Source organism: Epinephelus fuscoguttatus, linkage group LG3 (genome assembly GCF_011397635.1).
Source record: "Epinephelus fuscoguttatus linkage group LG3, E.fuscoguttatus.final_Chr_v1".
Classification (NCBI taxonomy): domain Eukaryota; kingdom Metazoa; phylum Chordata; class Actinopteri; order Perciformes; family Serranidae; genus Epinephelus; species Epinephelus fuscoguttatus.
In genome coordinates this window covers 23,094,415-23,111,830 of record NC_064754.1, presented here as the reverse complement: position 1 = coordinate 23,111,830, position 17,416 = coordinate 23,094,415, and the positions used below count along the sequence as shown (strand labels likewise).

The 17,416-nt window shown below is 40.1% G+C and overlaps 1 long non-coding RNA gene across 1 annotated transcript in view; it reads left to right on the top strand.

Moving 5' to 3' along the window:
* Positions 1 to 16,007, top strand: part of LOC125885649 (uncharacterized) — a 43,631-nt gene extending 27,624 nt beyond the window's left edge. The window contains exon 4 of the long non-coding RNA XR_007448920.1: positions 15,961 to 16,007. This is a non-coding gene — a long non-coding RNA (uncharacterized LOC125885649). The remainder of the gene's footprint in view (positions 1 to 15,960) is intronic.
* Positions 16,008 to 17,416: the final 1,409 nt, after the last annotated feature.

Genomic DNA, 17,416 nt, shown 5'->3' with positions numbered 1-17,416 from the left:
TATTTTCATTCACTAATTGCAATATCAAAATGATATTATGAACCTGACACAATAAAAGCCTTCACTCCTCCCAGTCAACGGTATAGATGGATTAGCTGCATATTACTATCAAAGTCTAGAAAGAGACAACCCTGTCCTCTGAGAATAAGCATTGTCGAAAGTTTTCACCCAGTGCCAAGTTTCTGAGCCGGAGCATGCCATTTTCATTTTGTTTGGCATTTTTGAGACGTCTGAGGGAGTTGGTGTGCACTTTAAGAGATGCTGACATGTTATTGTCTGAGTGCCTTTTGGTCTTCATCTCTAATAGAGACTGGCTTGTCTTTTGTATTTATAATGCATGCTCTCTTTGAGGTTGTTACAGGTGCCACTGAGAGACTCCTCATCAGTCTCTCCTTGTTGATATTCACACCAACATAATTGTTTTGCCTTTCTAACAATATATTCTGAGGAGTATATGTAACATATTAGCTAATTATGGATTCTCTCAGCAGTGTGGCCTTACCCTGCGTCACCTGGTTTCTAATTAATTAGCTATGTTTATGCTAGCCATTATAACCTTGACAGCTCGTTACCTTCATCCCAGGAAAGGGTTCTTTCATGACAAATTACTAGGCTGGATGTGTGACACCTCTCTGACTTGCCTGTGGTGTCCCGTGCTGGGGACAAAAGCCCAGATGACTCTAACTGAGCTGTGTCTTGAAGATATGAGATATTCAAATGAGATGCTAACAGAGAGGGACTTTGTGATGCCGGATGTCTAATGTTAATGTTCTCATTTGAATATAAAAGAATCTTTGCCATTTTTTGCGGATCAAAAAATGAGAATAAGAGATGTGAATGTTGAGTTCTTCAGGCATGACTGACAAGACAATGGGAAGTTTTACAGTGTCGCCGCCTTTGTCAAACTGGTATTCAGCTAGCACCCAGACAGAGAGGATTGTGAGTTAAATGCAGGGCACTAAGTGGAAAATGAAAAATATTTATACCTTGTTTCAGTTAGTACACTTATACTGCTAACTTATCATGCCATAGACAGAAGTGTGTGGTGTGCTGATTGTCGTTGTGTAACTGCAGAATATTATTTGGGTCTGTGGTGGCTCACATAGCGTGTTAGTCACATGGCATGCTAGTTAGCTTAGCGGACTAGTTAGTTTAACAGATTGTTTGGAACTTCTGGTAGCTCAATAGACTCGTTAGTTAGCCTGATGTATTATTAGCCTTACACAATGTGGTAGATGGGAGTTTAGGCTTTGTTGCTTGAGGTAGGCAAAGGTGATTATTTTGCTGTTGCTGGGTGGTTCTGGGACATTGGAACCAAGCAGCAACCTCAGGGGCTGAAAAATGAAGCCAATACGGAAGTGCCAGAAACTGCAGTTCTTTGAATGGCCACTTGAGGCTGGCTCGAAGACAGTCAATCCCCATAGGCACCCATGTTAAAATGCCCAAATTTACAGAAATTTGCATAAATAAACATGTTTACAGCCTGATACAAAAACATGGTTTTGGTCTCTACAGCTAATTTACCCCTTCATGACAAATGTAGGGTGGCTGAATTTTTATTTTACTCACTCGTTTACATTTTATTGAGGCTTAAAGTTATGCATAATTTAGGGCGAGCTGCTTTGACTGACAGGCTGTCTGCCCTTAGTATCCTCAGCTTCGCAGTCAGATCCACCCCTTGCACCTCCACAGTGCCAGCCTCTTGCCCAAATCTGGTCACTTCTGGTCACTCCAAAAAGCCAAGATGGAGATTGCCAAAATGCTGAACTCGAGGCTTCAATATAGGAGTCCACAAATCAGTGGGTCATGTTACAGTAGCTATGTGTTTTACAGTCTATGATTGGAACACACTGTTGAGCCTTTACTCAGAGGGTGCACACCTCCTGATCCTGTGGACTTGCCTGCACTTTTGAGGCACTTGCAAACTGGGGACATTTTTTGTGTGATTAACTTGCAGGTCAGTGTATTTTTTGGAACTGTTGTTTTTGTCGTGAGTACGTTAACACAAAAAGACGACTATTAAGCAGCAACATCTTTTTTTCAGAATAAGGTTGATTTTCTAAACTTTTGCACCACAAAAAAAGCATCAATCAGTTGGTTTGTGCCTATACTTGTGAGAATTTTCAAACAACAACACTGAGGTTCCAGAGTCTGGAAGAGTCTGTTTATCAGAGCGAAAGCACTCAGAGTATTTTGCTTAAAGGAAACTCAGTAAAATAGCATACAGTATCTTAGGCCATACCACAACGTATCTCAGACAGACTGCCAGTAGTTGTCTCAGATTGGCATCACTGCCTGTGAATCTCCCTGCATCAAAAACTTTTATTGAACAAGTGTTCAAACTGTTGCAAATTTGCATTGCTGCCATTATTAATAGTTTTGATATGAAGTATTCACAGGGAAGTATTTGCTTTTTTTTTCGTCATTTACTCATCTCACACCCCAAGTGTCTCAATGCCTTTACACTCTCACAAATTAATTTTGATGCCATGATCATTTAATTGTTATGACAAATCAAGGCACATAATTCAAGCTAGGTTTCTCATGACTTTGGGGTTTCTTATTAATGGCTAGTGGTAAGACTAGTGGAACAGTGATGGTGGTTGGAGAACTGAGCAGGTCATGGCATTCAGATGAAGTTACCTGCCAAGCCAGCTGAGCTGGGCCAACCACTGTAGTTTAACCTGAGCAGAGATAAAAGGCCGGGGCTTATTTGCTCTTTGCTTGGGCGAAGGTAGTCTGACTTAAAGTCTGATTAAAGGGAAGTTAGGTTAGGACTTGACAGTGGTGTCGCCTGTCATGTGGTCCAACTTCTGGTGCATTTTACTGTGCATTGACAACTGGCATTGATACAGCATCAAAAAAGACCCAAATATTCACACATCCAAACACAAACACACATGTAGCAGGTATGTTTACTTTAAAAATTAGTATTGACTGATATATAGCTTTGAAAAAATAAACTTTTTCAAACTCTCAAAAACCCATATTGGTTGGCTATGATTTAAATACCACCCTCATGAAAAGTTAAAATAAATATAGTCTGAGTTTGCTGACAAAGACCAAAGTCAAACTTCTGCTTGCTGCCCATCGCTGGACACAAGTGGTATTGAACAAATACATCAATCAGACATTTATTATCATACGGAGAGCATTGTGCACAACTTTCTCTTTGATAGGCGCTTCAGTTACTGCAGCCTTAGTGTACTCTTGTTTTACAATGTTACTTATGTAAAATATTGAAATTTTTCCCCATGTCCTGAGAAAGCAATTACAGCTTACTCAGACAAATAGGCCTATTCAGGGGAGGTTCATGATTTCCCTGAACCCAACAGAATGTCCTTCAGTGAGACGAGATAATAATTCATGCTCAGGGGCTTGAGATATGCCAACAAGTCTTATCTACTACTCCTTATTCACCATCATTGCTCAATATACTGTATTGTCGAAGGCAAATTGAGGATGTATAATTCAATAAGCAATGTACTAAAGAATTAATATATTCAAGTTAATTATGCCACCGTGTAAGGGAACTGTTGTACATCGGATTACCAAAATGATTTTTACTTTTGACCTTGGTCTCTGCGGATCAGCTTCATTATGAGGTTTTAGTTATAGCTTAACATTTTAAAACAATTGGCATGGAGCAGCCCCTTTATTTATGATTCAAGGATTGATGTCCTTTGTTTAAATAAAATATGGCTGAAAGGTGGGAGTGTGAATGAATCTTTTCAAGCGAGTGATTAGATGGGAAATTTATTTATTCATGTTTATGTTAGGTTTCGCTATTCTTAAGACAGCTGCTCCACAGAGGAAAAGCTGCAGAGGAGATGGAAAGGAGCTGGCTGGTGTAAAGTGTTGATAGAGGAACTAATGATATCTGAAGGTTTTAATGAGAGGTTCTGCTTCTCTCAACCTTCACTGTTCCAATATGCAAACCACCCTGCAGGTCCTGTACCTGCTCTGAGCTGAACAACTTGTTCAGCGGAAAATGAGTGGCCTCATTGTATATCCTCCCAACTTTGACAGCTGGGAGACGCCTAAGGCTCATCCTGAAGCTACTACCTCGGTTTGTGAGAGCAGAGCTGCTGCAGAAAGACTTGGATTTTTGCAGTCTTCCATTAATTGCAATGCAATATCAGTGACACTGTTTGTCCTGACACTTCAAGCCTTTTTAGTCCTGATTGACAGTCTGAGTGTTAAAATGGAGAGGGCACTACTGAAAAAAAAATGATTAGTTATTCCTTACTGGCCAATGGCAGCTAATAATGATGATTTAAAGCAAGAAAAAAGGGTACTTGTGAGGTTGAAGAACGAACGTCAGCCTCAGAGGATCACAGCAACTTCTGTAAATTGCATTAACTTTTTACTATGGAGGCTAGGTTCTTTGTGTCTGCTCGCCTCATCTTATTAGATTTTCCAATTATTATTCCTTTTCACTATGTTACTACCGGGCAAAATTGCACACCCCTGACACAGTAAAAATAATTAGCTACTCCCAATAATGCAGCACTGTGTTTGGAGCAGAGAGTAAGGTCTCAGGGTTTTTTTCCAGAGATCATGACACTCTGAATTACCTGAAGAATACCTGAAGCAATCTATGAACCTAATTAACTTCCCACAGAGATCAAATCAACACATCATTTTAAAATATATGGCAAGTCAAAACGAGCATTTGCCAAGGTCTTATCCGTCCCTTTCTCTCTCTGCTGTCTTGCCAGTGCTGCTTTCTCTGGGATCTATTGCATGTAAGCAGAGCTGAAGAATGACGGGGGAATGTGGTGGGAAGGACCCATTTATTCCATCAAGTAATCAATGTGCAGTTTTAATTCATTTGAATGCACTCAATCATGCCCCTAATGTTGATGGCTCACGGGTGTGAGCATCAGTTATGCAGGAGTGTTATATAGCTTTGGTTTGGACCCATTTCATTAAATATTTATGGAGTAAAAAAAAAGCGCATCAAAATAGAAGTGAACAGAATTACACTTAAGTTTCTCATGTGTTGGGAGCTCTTGACTTGCATTGTTCTGAATACTGAGTTCTTTTGTCCAGGTTTCTTTGTCTTTTTGGGTTGCAGAGGGTGTTGGAAGAATCAGACATGTCATGAAACTTTTTTTTTTCATTCTCTTTTTTGCTTATTTACTTAGATGAACTCATCAAACCCTTGCTTTCATGCCATAAAAGGCTCTTGTCTGAATGGACATATAGTACAAAAGCAAGTGATGCAAAAAGGTGAAATAGGGGTATATCTCTCCAGCTCAATTGAGCCTGCCTTTTCTCCTCACTCTTCATCAGCCTTGCCTGCCTCGCCTCTGTCTGCCAGTGTGTTTGGCTTTTAGATGTGATGTGAGCGTAGTATTCTCTCAGACCCAGGCAGTTACTTTGTGAGCAGCCGCTGCCTGCACACTGATGGTATTTCACTGCTGCATCCCCCAAGTTATATTAAATTTGCAACTGGCCCTCTTTAAGTCTTTTTCATGAGATGTGTGTTTTAAAGAGTGTGTCAATTCTTAAAGATGCCCTTGGCTTTTATCAGTCGTTTTTAAGAAAGCTTTCAATAAAGAGTGAGGCGAGAGCTCGATGTGGCAGTGGCCCATTTTGCTTGCATAAACTGCATATAAAATCTTAAACTCAGATCTTAAAGGCTGATACGATCTGACTTAAAACCGTCTCAACAAAGCCAAGGCTTCAATATTAATGAATTTAACTTAACATCATTTTAACAATGATTCAATGTTTGCTCTTTTCAGTTTAAAGCACTTTTCTTGTTTTTTAACTATAGCTATGCATTCCTTTTCACGCATAGCTTCAGCTGCTTTATTCCAGCTGCAATTAGTGGTTTAAAATCCGTGACTTTTCCTGTGAAGACCCCTCTTATAGCCTTGCAAGAACTCAGCAATGCTTTTTAATTCGTATTGGAGCTGATCTACAAATAAACCCCAAGCAACCATGTCTGTTTTTAACAATCTCTACATTTTAGCTGTTTTGTTGACCTGTATCTCTCATGGTGTGCCAGACTAAAGCAAGAGCACAATTACTTCTTATTAGAGCTCTGACTTCTGATAAGTGGTGGGTAGTAACGTGTTACATTTACTCCATTACATGTACTTGATTCATTTTTTAAATTGTACTTCTGCGAGTAGTTGTTTTACGGGATACTTTTAATTCTAATTCAAGTACATTTGGGATTTAAAAAAAGGGAACTTTTACTCCATTACATTGGGCTACACACTTCTCACTACTTTGTTTATGCTATAAATGATTCGTATTCAGCTGAGTTCACATACACGACAGCAATTGTCTGACAGCGTAAGATAAGATAGCCTTCTAGTGAATCATAGCAGTGTAGATGGAATGGAGTTGTGGCCCTACCACGTTCACGACTACAGTGACTCCAGTTCAAGATCATGGCAATAGATGAAACACCTCCGTCTCTTTCAGAGGAGGCAAGTTACCGTCCCTGGCCCAACATCCAGACCCTGTTTGCCTTTCAAATGACAAGGAACAACAGTCATATTATGTGCTGCCTACTCTGTCAGCTCAAAAAGGTGGACATCTTGGGAATACCAGAATAAGAATATCACATTGACAGCAGATGTTTTGTCAGTTGTCTGATTCTGGATATGGCATTTTAGCGGCAATTAATTTGTGCTTCATATTTGTTAATACTAGGGCTGTTCTGGACTCAGAATTAGTTGAATCCGACTTTGCTTTTAAATACAAATATTCCACTTTTCGCTCCTTTTTCTCCATATAGAGATTGACACTTTGAACCTTTCACTTTGAACAGGGTTCGGCGGAACATTTAGGGTGATCATAAATGCTGTACTATAGGCAACTGGACTTGCATGCATTTCTTGAAGACGTTTTGCCTCTCATTCAAGAAGCTTCTTCAGTCAGAACTGAGGAAGCTTCTTGGATGAGAGGCCTAACGTCTTCAAGAAATGCATGCAAGTCCAGTTGCCTACGATATAGCACTTACGGTTACCATGACCTGGATGACTGAGAATCTTCACAAGTTTAGAGTGAAAGCAACATTCATGTATAGTAAATTAGCCAAGTTAGCCCTCTAAGCGAATGCATGCTAACTAAGCTGACAACGGATCGGATAGGCCTATATGCAACAATATCTTCTTGTCTACACTAGATATCAAACAAAAGCCAGAGACTGTATTGTATTAAGATGCTGTGAGTTGTAAATTCACCACTTCTAGGCAGTACCACCTCTACCACTATCTTAGAGCCTGACCAGACAAAGCCTCTCTTCTTCCAGGCAGCTGCTCAGACTCACCCTGGGTCTGCAGCTGTCTGTACTGGAGAGCAGCATAAAAGCAAAGAGCACTCAGTCTGCTGCTAAATTTAAAAGCCTAAAACATCCAAACTACTGCTGCTTGGAGGAATCTCAGTCGACTTAGGGATCTTCGACTGATGATTCAAACCTTCGACTTTCAGGGGGCAGCTGTAGTTATTACCTGTTGAGGACCTGTTTGAACATAATATAGTGATGTAATAAATTGCTTCCAGTAAAGTTACTCGCTACTTGAGTAGTTTTACTTGGTATATATTTTTTTTTACTCTCACTCAAGTAGTTAATTCTATGATTGCTTTTACTTCAACTTTAGTCCACATAATTATAAAGTAACAGTACTTTTACTTGAGTACCATTTTAGTTTACTCTACCCACCACTGCTCCTCCTGCTCCACCTTTACTAGGAGGGGCGAGCCATCAATTTCAGACATGCTAAACCTCCTGTAGCAGGAGACATGGGAGCTCAGCAAATGTGAGTTTATGTCGACGGCTGATATGATAGCAGAGTCTGTGGTAGTGTCCTGCTGAGTTCCCACACAGATCAGAGATCACGGATCCACAGTGCTCACTCCTGAGACTCTGGCCTTCTGCAGCATTTACCCACTACATGGGCTCCTCGAGCCGTCATTCATACACTGAAGCACATACACACACGCAAGGGTACGCACCCACAGGACAGAAATTACAGTATGTCTTAATTATGTACATATCAGCCTCCAACAAATCAGGTCCTTTGACAGTCCTACATTAAGAAATTATTAAGTGTTTACTCAGTGGTGTGAATTAATCATGTCTTGGTTTGCATTTTTCGCAATGGTGTTTTTTTTTTTTTTTTTTCTTGACTTGATTGATTATGGGTCTACTTTTTCCTATAAAGAGTGTGTTTTTTGAAATCAGAAAAACAAATGTGATTAATTAAAGGTAAATTCTGAGATTGTCTGCTCATGTGTGTCTATTTCAGATGGGGTCAAATGGGGTCAGAATGTGGCCAAGTTTCCTCACTGCAAACTTGCTGTTATTCCCATGGAGGACTGGTATGTTACTCTGTATGCAACGTGAAAATACAATGGTTTCGTACTCTGGTATCAGGACCCCCAAAGGGGCCACAAAAACTCTGAAGGGTGCCAGATCATAAACAAGATCAGGCAGAAGTAAAACCATATTTCTGCATCATACATGCTTTACATGGTGTGTACATTGGTTTATTTTGAGAAGTCAAATAGGGATGGGGGGAAAACATCGATACAGCGTGGTAGTTGTGTGGCAATATCGTATTGTAACACAGTGCCAAGTATCGATTTTTTTAATTATATAAATTATTAATGTGACATATACAAATTAAGATTTAGGTAGCTCACAAGGATAATATAATCAATTGCTTTTTCAGTCCACTAGATATATTGTGCTGCAAAAAATGGCTGAGGTTAGATGAACAAACTTTTGGGGACATAATTTACAGTAAAAAAAAAAGGTAATAAATCACTATATATTTTATTGCAATACTCAGCATATCGCAACATATGTAAAATCGCAATAATATTATATCATGATAAAATCGTATCGTGGATCCTTCAATGATTCCTACCCCTCAAGGACATGAAGGTTGGGAACCACTGCTGCTGTAATGTGAAAGGGCATTGCACTTTTTCATAGTAGTTCGCCACATAAAAACTTTTAACCATAAAATTGCGAATGTATGACATTGAACATGTTCATTTTTAAAGCCCCAGTACTTCATTTTTTTTACAGTCTCGGGTTAGATCATGCAGCACTCTAAGGTCCAATACCACAGCTTTCCTCTTCCTCTTCTTCTCCTTCTTCTCCTTCTTCTTCTTTGTCTTTTTCTCCTTATTATTATTATATTCTCATCAGTTTGACAATGTTGGATACAAGTGCCGTTTATTCACACAGCACAAAAGAATATTGATCTCTTTCATTTCATCATAGTTTGACTGAAGTTTCTGCATAAGCTTGACCTGTACTTGACTTGTCACATTGATCCACACACAGTCTATACTGACCAGAGGATTGAGAGGCCAAGACCATCAATACAAAAGAGGGTCCCTGTTGACTTTGCCAAATGCTAATTATGCCGAAATTCTCATATAGACCAATTAACAGACTAAAAAACTGTCACAGATCGATTTTAGCTGCTATCCTCCCTTCAGATCCAAACAGCGATAGGTTTCTCTCTCCGTGTTCTGCATCTCCAAAAGACGTTAGAGAAAGAAGAGAGATTGTTTGGAGAGCACAGAAATCATATATGCCAAATATGTTATCAGTATGACATCAAATTTAAGTACTTTTAACAATTACTTTTAAACTTTCTTTGATGTCTTGTAGCGGTAAAGAGGTTTACGTTTTAGATGTTAAATGTTTCAGGATAATGCTGAAATTTGGGTTAGTGTGAGGAGTAGCATCAATATTGAAGCTTTTGCAATGCAGGTATGGTACGATACTAATTGCTGTTACAGGTTGCAATTATGTGCACTGGATATAGAGTCCTGATAAATGTGATGGCATGATGGTATCCACTTTACAAAACCAGGCGCTGAAATGCTCAATCAGATATAAAAGTGTCAAAATTGTGTTTTTAATCACAATTTTTGTTTTATAGTCTCAGCTAAAGGTTGTTAAAGTTGAGCACATGAACATTTCCTTGGTTGACAGACTACGCAAATATTAAAACAGTAAAAAAATAATAATTTCATCCTCAACATCATATGAGTTATCTTTATCTATTAGCACTAGCTCATTTTCAGATCTGGAACCTATACCAGTATACGGTGGCTGATTTAAGGTTCAGGGATCTGATTGCCTCGGGCAAGTTATTCTAAGAGCCCCCTGATGTCAGTGGGACTGTCTGGCAGAATAAAAGGCAAGGCAATAAACTGGGGGAAAAAGTAGCACACACGCATTGAAATCGGGACCTCCCCGAGGCGATGGCCCAACTGGCCCGTGGTTAAATCCTCCACTGAAAGTGTAATAATCACACCAGAGCCCCACAGAGGGAAGGGAAGAGAAAGAGAAAGAGTGGGGGAAGACACAGAGGTACCAAAACAAAAGCCACCCCTCTCTGTCCTGTTCTCTTTGTGCCTTCTTTCTAAAGGGAAAAAAGACAGAAAAATCTTGGCACTAAGAAAGGGAATTATAGCGGCTGTGATGACGACTGATGGGAAAGTGGAACAAGATCTGAAACAGATCACAAGGGTTTATTGTAGCTGTGGCAGTCATTCTGATGTGTTTGCAGATATAAGCATTAGACTTGTACTCTAATCCTGTCCATAGGCTATCACTGGCTCACCCTGGCTGCAGATAAATGGTTAATAATACTTTGAGTACCCTAAGCAAGGGGCTTTGCAGTTGTAAGATTACTTAACACACATTTGTGCACAAGCAGAACGTATTGGCCGTGGTTGTGTGATCTGTGCTTTTGTCTCGTCTTTGGCCGTGGTGAATTCATTTTGTGCCTCTCAAAAAAATCAACAAAAAAAAAGAAAGAAAACCATTTGTTTACATAGTATTATTAAGCCCTCCCCATTACACTCCTCCTGAATGGCTCTCAATTCTTTCCCCTTTAAGAGTGCCCAGCAGGAACTCCCACTATAAATCACATTTAGTACCTCTGACATGTTAGAGGAAGTGATATAGCTGCCAGTGCTCTAATTGCCTCACCCTGCATGCCTCGTCTTTGTGCTCCTGTTCTTACATTTTAAGACACTTGCCCAAGTTGAGCACTTCTGTGTTTGTATTTTAGATCTGTGTCCATCTAAAGAATTGTGTAAATGAGGGGCATGTGGAACAAAACACAGTGTCATGTATTGTTTGAAAACATCAATTAAGAGAATGTTTTTTCTATCCAGAAACACAGCTTGAGCATTACCTCTTTTGTTCTCGCTGGTAAATTGTGGGAGGTTGAATGGGCATGCTAATTATGACAGGAAAGGTCAAACTAATTAGCGCTCCCTTTGAACTTGCCATTGAAAGTTCCTGATATCTCTGCGCAGACTTGACAGAGTTCAAATTAATCAAGAGTTGTCCTACATGCAGCAAAAAATACCAACTTTTCTGAAGAGGCTTTTATTTGCAGAGGATTTGGTAGCAAGACATCCACACGTGCAAATGGGCCTCTTTATCAAGTGGAGAGCGAACACTTTGTGCACCATTAAACCTGCACAATGCCGTAATTGTCTTTGTTTAGATATGTTAAATAAAGCATATCATTATGCTCTACTGGGTGCTAAGTGGTGTTTAAAGGTCCATAAATTCAATTAGACAACGTTTAATGCTGCCCCTAGACCATGTTAGTGCAGTGACGCACATGATCCAGGGGAGGGTCACGTCAGCCATTTTTAAGAATTATTACTTAGGATTTACATTTATATTGTCATTTTAATAGTACGATCCTCTTCAACCGATAGGGGCCTCAGATGCTTGCAGGGCCCCAGCTCATTCCCCCCTCCCTCAGGACTGCATCCCATTTGTCATTATACATAGCTAGGAAAAAAAAAAATCTCTCCTCAGTCTCAGTCAGTCATTAGAGCAGTCCCGTTAGCCTGGTGCTAATGCACAGTTTAGCAGCCACCGCGGAAAATGCTAAAGAGGTCCTGACAACTCCTGGGGGTCGGCTAAGTGAGGGCCAAGGGTTTCTGAGCGCGCGTGTGTGCGAGTGCGCACTAGCATTAGTGTTTGAAGGGGGGTAGGAAGGGGTCCCAGTGGTTGTTTGCCTGTTTTCCATCAAGAGCCCTCATCTCCTTTATCCCCTTTGTGGCGGAGGCCCTCCTCGGGCAGTTCCCTCTGAGGGGGATCTAAAAAGAGCAGCTGCTGGGGAATGAGTGCCATTTCCTCCTGCTGTCACCAGCACACTGGCAACCCTTAGTCCTCCTGTCCCCCTCCACCCACAAACCCCCTATTAATATGCATATGAACTTGTTTCTCTTAGTTCTGAACTCCAGTGACAAAGTGGGAAAGCATATGCCTGAAATATTCATGATCGCACGCAGTAATTAAGCGGTGGAGAAGGGAACTCTACGAGGGAGAGTCACTACCCCTCTGCTGGAGTTAAAAATGGCCTTTTTTTTCTCCAGCACTGAAAACCATGTTGTCCTCTGCTTTCTCAGTAATCCTTCGAAGCATTTTTCCTTGTCATGTGCGCTGTTGTGCGACACAGAGACATTTGCCATGTAACAGTTAATGAGGAAGCACGGTTTTTATTTAGTTAGTTAACTCCAGTTAAGTGCCAGAGAGGACCCACAGTTCTCCACCCACGTCCATCATTAACCACCCCTTTACTATATCTTCCATGTAAACACTGAAACTTATGAAATTCTCAGATGATATTACTGCAACAGAATTAAAAAAAAATCTCTTACCCCACGATATTTTAAAACTTGTAAGTGGTGAAAGCAACCTGCTGAGTAACATATTACGCTTAGGTTTGGATTATAATATTTTCACTTTAGGATTTTATTTAAAGTACTTCAGGCCTGAAACTCTAATCACTTTGATAGTTCACAGGAATAAAACATGTGAGGTAATTTTTTTTACGAGCAGTTTCCCATAATTTACACTATTAACCCATCTTGATATATTATAATTCATAGACATTTGAGCACAATAATATCTGGTAATTATTATTTTCTGTGTCTCCAGGATCACTTGGGGGTTATGTCAGCATTTATGCACTCAGCATTTAAAAAAATACACTGTAGCAGATGAGATACAGCATTTTGAATTTGTTGGCTTTCACAGATACAACACAATGTTGCAAAATAGTGCAGATACATCAGAAATCCATTTTAGGGAATTAATTTAGCATCGTGTAATTGTCGTCTTTTAGCTAAATTTGTAGCTCTATGTGGAAAATGCACTTACTTTATGTTTTAAAAAGACAGAGACTTTGAAGTCAGAGAATAAAGCATGCTGCAGACCATTCAGAGATTTAGCCAGAAGAATCAGAGGACACAGAGGTGGACGCCTCTGTACAGCCACCAGAGAGATGGATAGATAGGGAGAGGAAGGGAGGGAGGGAGAGAGCAGGGGGGGTTGTTATCGAAGGTGAGAGGGAGGAAGAGGGAGAGAGGGCTGTGCGATGGTTGCCGAGGCTTGACAGTCAGGTAGATTGTATCTGACATAAAGCCCAGAGATGAAAGAAGAGCGGACAGCTGGCCCACTGCTCTCAGCACACTCCATGCAGTTGCACTCACCTCGCCATGCCGCTCGCCCTCCCCTCCTCGTTCCTCCCCCTTCTTCTTTCGCTCTCATTCTCCTCCTGTTTACGCTCTCCTGACGGCTCCTCAGGGGTGTGTCCACCACCTTACACCAGGGGATCATCCTCTCTCTCTAGGCTCAGTCTGGCCCCGGCTGGCCCAGCTGAGGAGCAGTGGTCCAGAGTTCAGCCTCCCTCCTCCTGCCTCGCCTCCATGCCTCTCCTCTCCGCTCCGCTCTATGCCTGTCATCTCACAGCCCCACTCAGTGCCACACTGGCTTGTTTTGTCAATAACCATTTATTTGTTGCTGGAATGGCAGCAGCCATTACATCTGACCTCCCTGTTTCATCAATTATGGATAGATTATTGGATGTGAACATCTGCAAGAGCTTGCTGTTGGACTCACCTCCTGGCAGGGATTAGATAAAGTATTAAACTGTTGTTTATTGTCAGGCCAAAACTCTACTGGGAAGCCAGAGAATTTCTACAACCCCACAGCAAAAAATAACTCCCATCAACAAGGCACCTTAAATAGTTTAGCAGTGCTGCCGAGGCCCCCCTCATGGTAAGATATGGGCCATTTATTATTTACACTTATTACTGGTTGTTATAACACTCATGGTAAAAGCTCCTGGCAGATGGGGCTTAGTCACTGTTTGTCACCTTTGTAAATGTGTGAACCAGAGGCCAAACACACACAAACACACAGATGTTTTTCTCTAAAGCAACTTTCTACTGGGACAAGTCTTTCTGTTCTGCATGGAGAAATGACCGCTGCTAAACCACTAATGATTGAAAGAACAAGCTCATGGACAGACCACATACACACACACAAACATGCACTCACACATACACACACAGTCTCAGGGGTCAGAGAGATATTTAAAAACACTTTTAGGTTATTTATTTTTAAAACATGCCAAATAAAATGTTTAACACATGAATTATAGATTTTAAATGGATATCTTCTGGCTGAATATGTAACACTGGCATCGTATTTAAGTAATAGATGGAAATGGGGGAAATAGGCAGCAGTGGTGCTAAATACGGATTAGTGTGATGCATGACATGTGGCGCGAGTTGTTCCACAAATTTTTCCAGAGATGAATTTCAGTTGTAGCGTGTCATTTTTAACACCATTTTACACTCTCACAACACCGCAGCCCTTTACTGTTGCTCATTGTTATGTCTGATAACAGGATAATCTGTTTGTTTGCAGATTATTAATAGCTGAATTGTAGTTAAGACTTTCATTTAATTATTTACTAAAAACTTCGAAGGAGTCGTTCAAATGTTACTGAGTCATTAAAGGCTGTTTATTACATAGAGAAAAATATCATACGGGTGAAGGTCTGTTGTTTTCCATTACAATCTAATTGTCAGGGTGTTTGTGCGCAATAAATAAATGCTGAAAAACTGGGACACAGGGTTGATATCAATCTCATGATATTAATAATAATTAATATCATGAGATTGATATCATGATATTAATAATAATTGTTTTCTCAGAATATCAATCGTATATAAATCATGGTGTGGCACATTTCTGCAGAAAGTTGTTAAATGACAATATTAAATTATTGTCAGGAACTTTATATCATAGTCATCACAAGAAATCAGAATTATTTTTATCAATTTCAACCACCCTTTAAAGTTTTTGTACATTTTTGGTTTGTTGAGTGTGCTTCATGTCTTTCCCACATTGACGTTTTATTAAAATGTATTGAAAAATTTCTGGTACAGGTGATAAATCCTCCTCACCAGACTCTCCAACTATAACAAAGAAATCATACCACAAAATAATACCACAATATACATGTTTAAATAACAATAATTACACAAATAATCACAAATCACCTTTAAAATTATACAGTAGTTAAAATCCTTTGTCGACCAAATTTATGTAATCTTTTTTAAAAAAGCAGAGTAATTTTAGGGTGCTCCCACTTAAATCATAACTATTATTCCAAAAGTTGAAAACAATGTTCAAATGTTGTGTTGAAAATTTGACACGACATATACAAAGCGCAAAATTCCGTATTCACCGCAGCCACACTGGATTTTCCCCTTCAAAAACCAAATATATTCTCAGACATGTTTATTTGCACAGGTGACCTGGAGTTGGACTAACAGGCATTTCTCGGCTGCTCAGTATCTTCCCCATACTGCCGCGAAGAAGAGGTTGCTGCACTGCCTTTTTAGTCCCCTGTCAAAGCCTCTCACAGTTCACCTTCAAGGCATCTGCTCAGCTGTCAACACCAGTTGTCAAACCGACACTTAGCATTCACATTGTTTCTGTGAAAATGAAGATATGTATTTCCACAGTGTATCCCTAAAAAAAAAACCAGCACGTAGCCCCAGCATTTTTGTTAATGTCTTTAGGTGGTTTAGGCAGTGATGTAACCTCTGTCAAACAGGAAGTGTCTTTTTTTTTTCCAGGCTTTGAACAAAGAGCGTGAAAACCTCCTGTGTGCAAGAGAGTAGCGGGGCACTGTGCATCAAAATATCAGTGCAGGTTGAAAGGCACAAAATAAGGTCAGTGTCACCGCACTGCATTATTAATACCCCACTGTTTATCTCCTTGCCCATTGAATCTGTGCACAAGAAAATGCTGCCTCCTATGAAATATTGATGCAATTTCCTAGCTTTACATGTAGAAAAAGCAATCGAAAACTAGGTGTTACACACTGGCAGCAGGTTGCTGAATGGCATGTCGCCTGGTAACATAAATTGTCAAACACAGCAAAATACTGGTGAGACGCTGGTGAAACAAGCGTGTTGTCATGTTTATTGGAGGACACATTATTGCTTGAACACAGGCCACGCTGTGAATTACAAAAAATATTTGCAGCTATTTTATTTTAAGGATCAAAATAACTTTTTTTCTGTCACATAAATAAAAGATCACTTTTATAATTATATTGATCATACACTAATTGGGACAAACAAAAGTCATTTAGCAGCATTTCAGTGAAAACCTCGTCCCCTTTGAGGACTGCCTACCTGTGTATGCCTGCCCATGTTTGTTATTTATTGTGGTGTGGCAATAGACAGTTTTTCTTGGTGGTTCCTCAACAGTTAAGATCTTGAGCCACTCTGTTTAATGTATTAAAAATGTGTTTCTGAACACTTTAATTGATGAACCACATGTCAAATCCGACTTCATATGAGCTGAGAGTGCAGCTGAGTCAAATTCTATCAGCTTTGAGTCACAGTGTTTTGTATCGTAACAATGTGATTGAACCGAAAACCTGACCTTTGGCATCCTCCGTTTACTTCCTGTATGTGCAGTTTATTCATTTCCAAAGGCTTCATTCATTGTTAAGGGTTCATATCTTTTGAATTGATAGCACCTTGGTGGTTCTTCTTAAATTATAAACAAGACATTTATGAAAAAGCATCATTTGGAGAAAGAGGGATAGTAGGTCTTTGCACTTTGAGGGAGGAATCAAAAGCGGTGAGTTGTTGAATACAATTCTTTGTTAATGCATCATCAGCACACATACAGGTAGTAAACAACACCGCTCCACCATAAAGCACAACACGCTTTCTCCCTTTTGTCTTTTGTCTCTTTCATGTTAAAATCGCTTACTAATTAAGCCAAATGCCACTGCATCCAGAGTGCATGCTTCCACACACACACACACACACACACACACACGCACACGCACACGCACACGCACATGCACACACACAAAGGGAGAGAAAGAGAGAGAGCTCTCTAATGATCAACATGCGCCAGCGTCTTTATTATCCCAGCCAGCCCGCCTGTGTCTCTACAGCCGGCTCATGTGCTGTTTAAGTGATTGTAAATCATCCCACAGTAATGGCTGAGATTAGCATACTATCAAAAAGCTTTCTTCATGCATGATGTGGTAACATCTCAGGGCCCTAA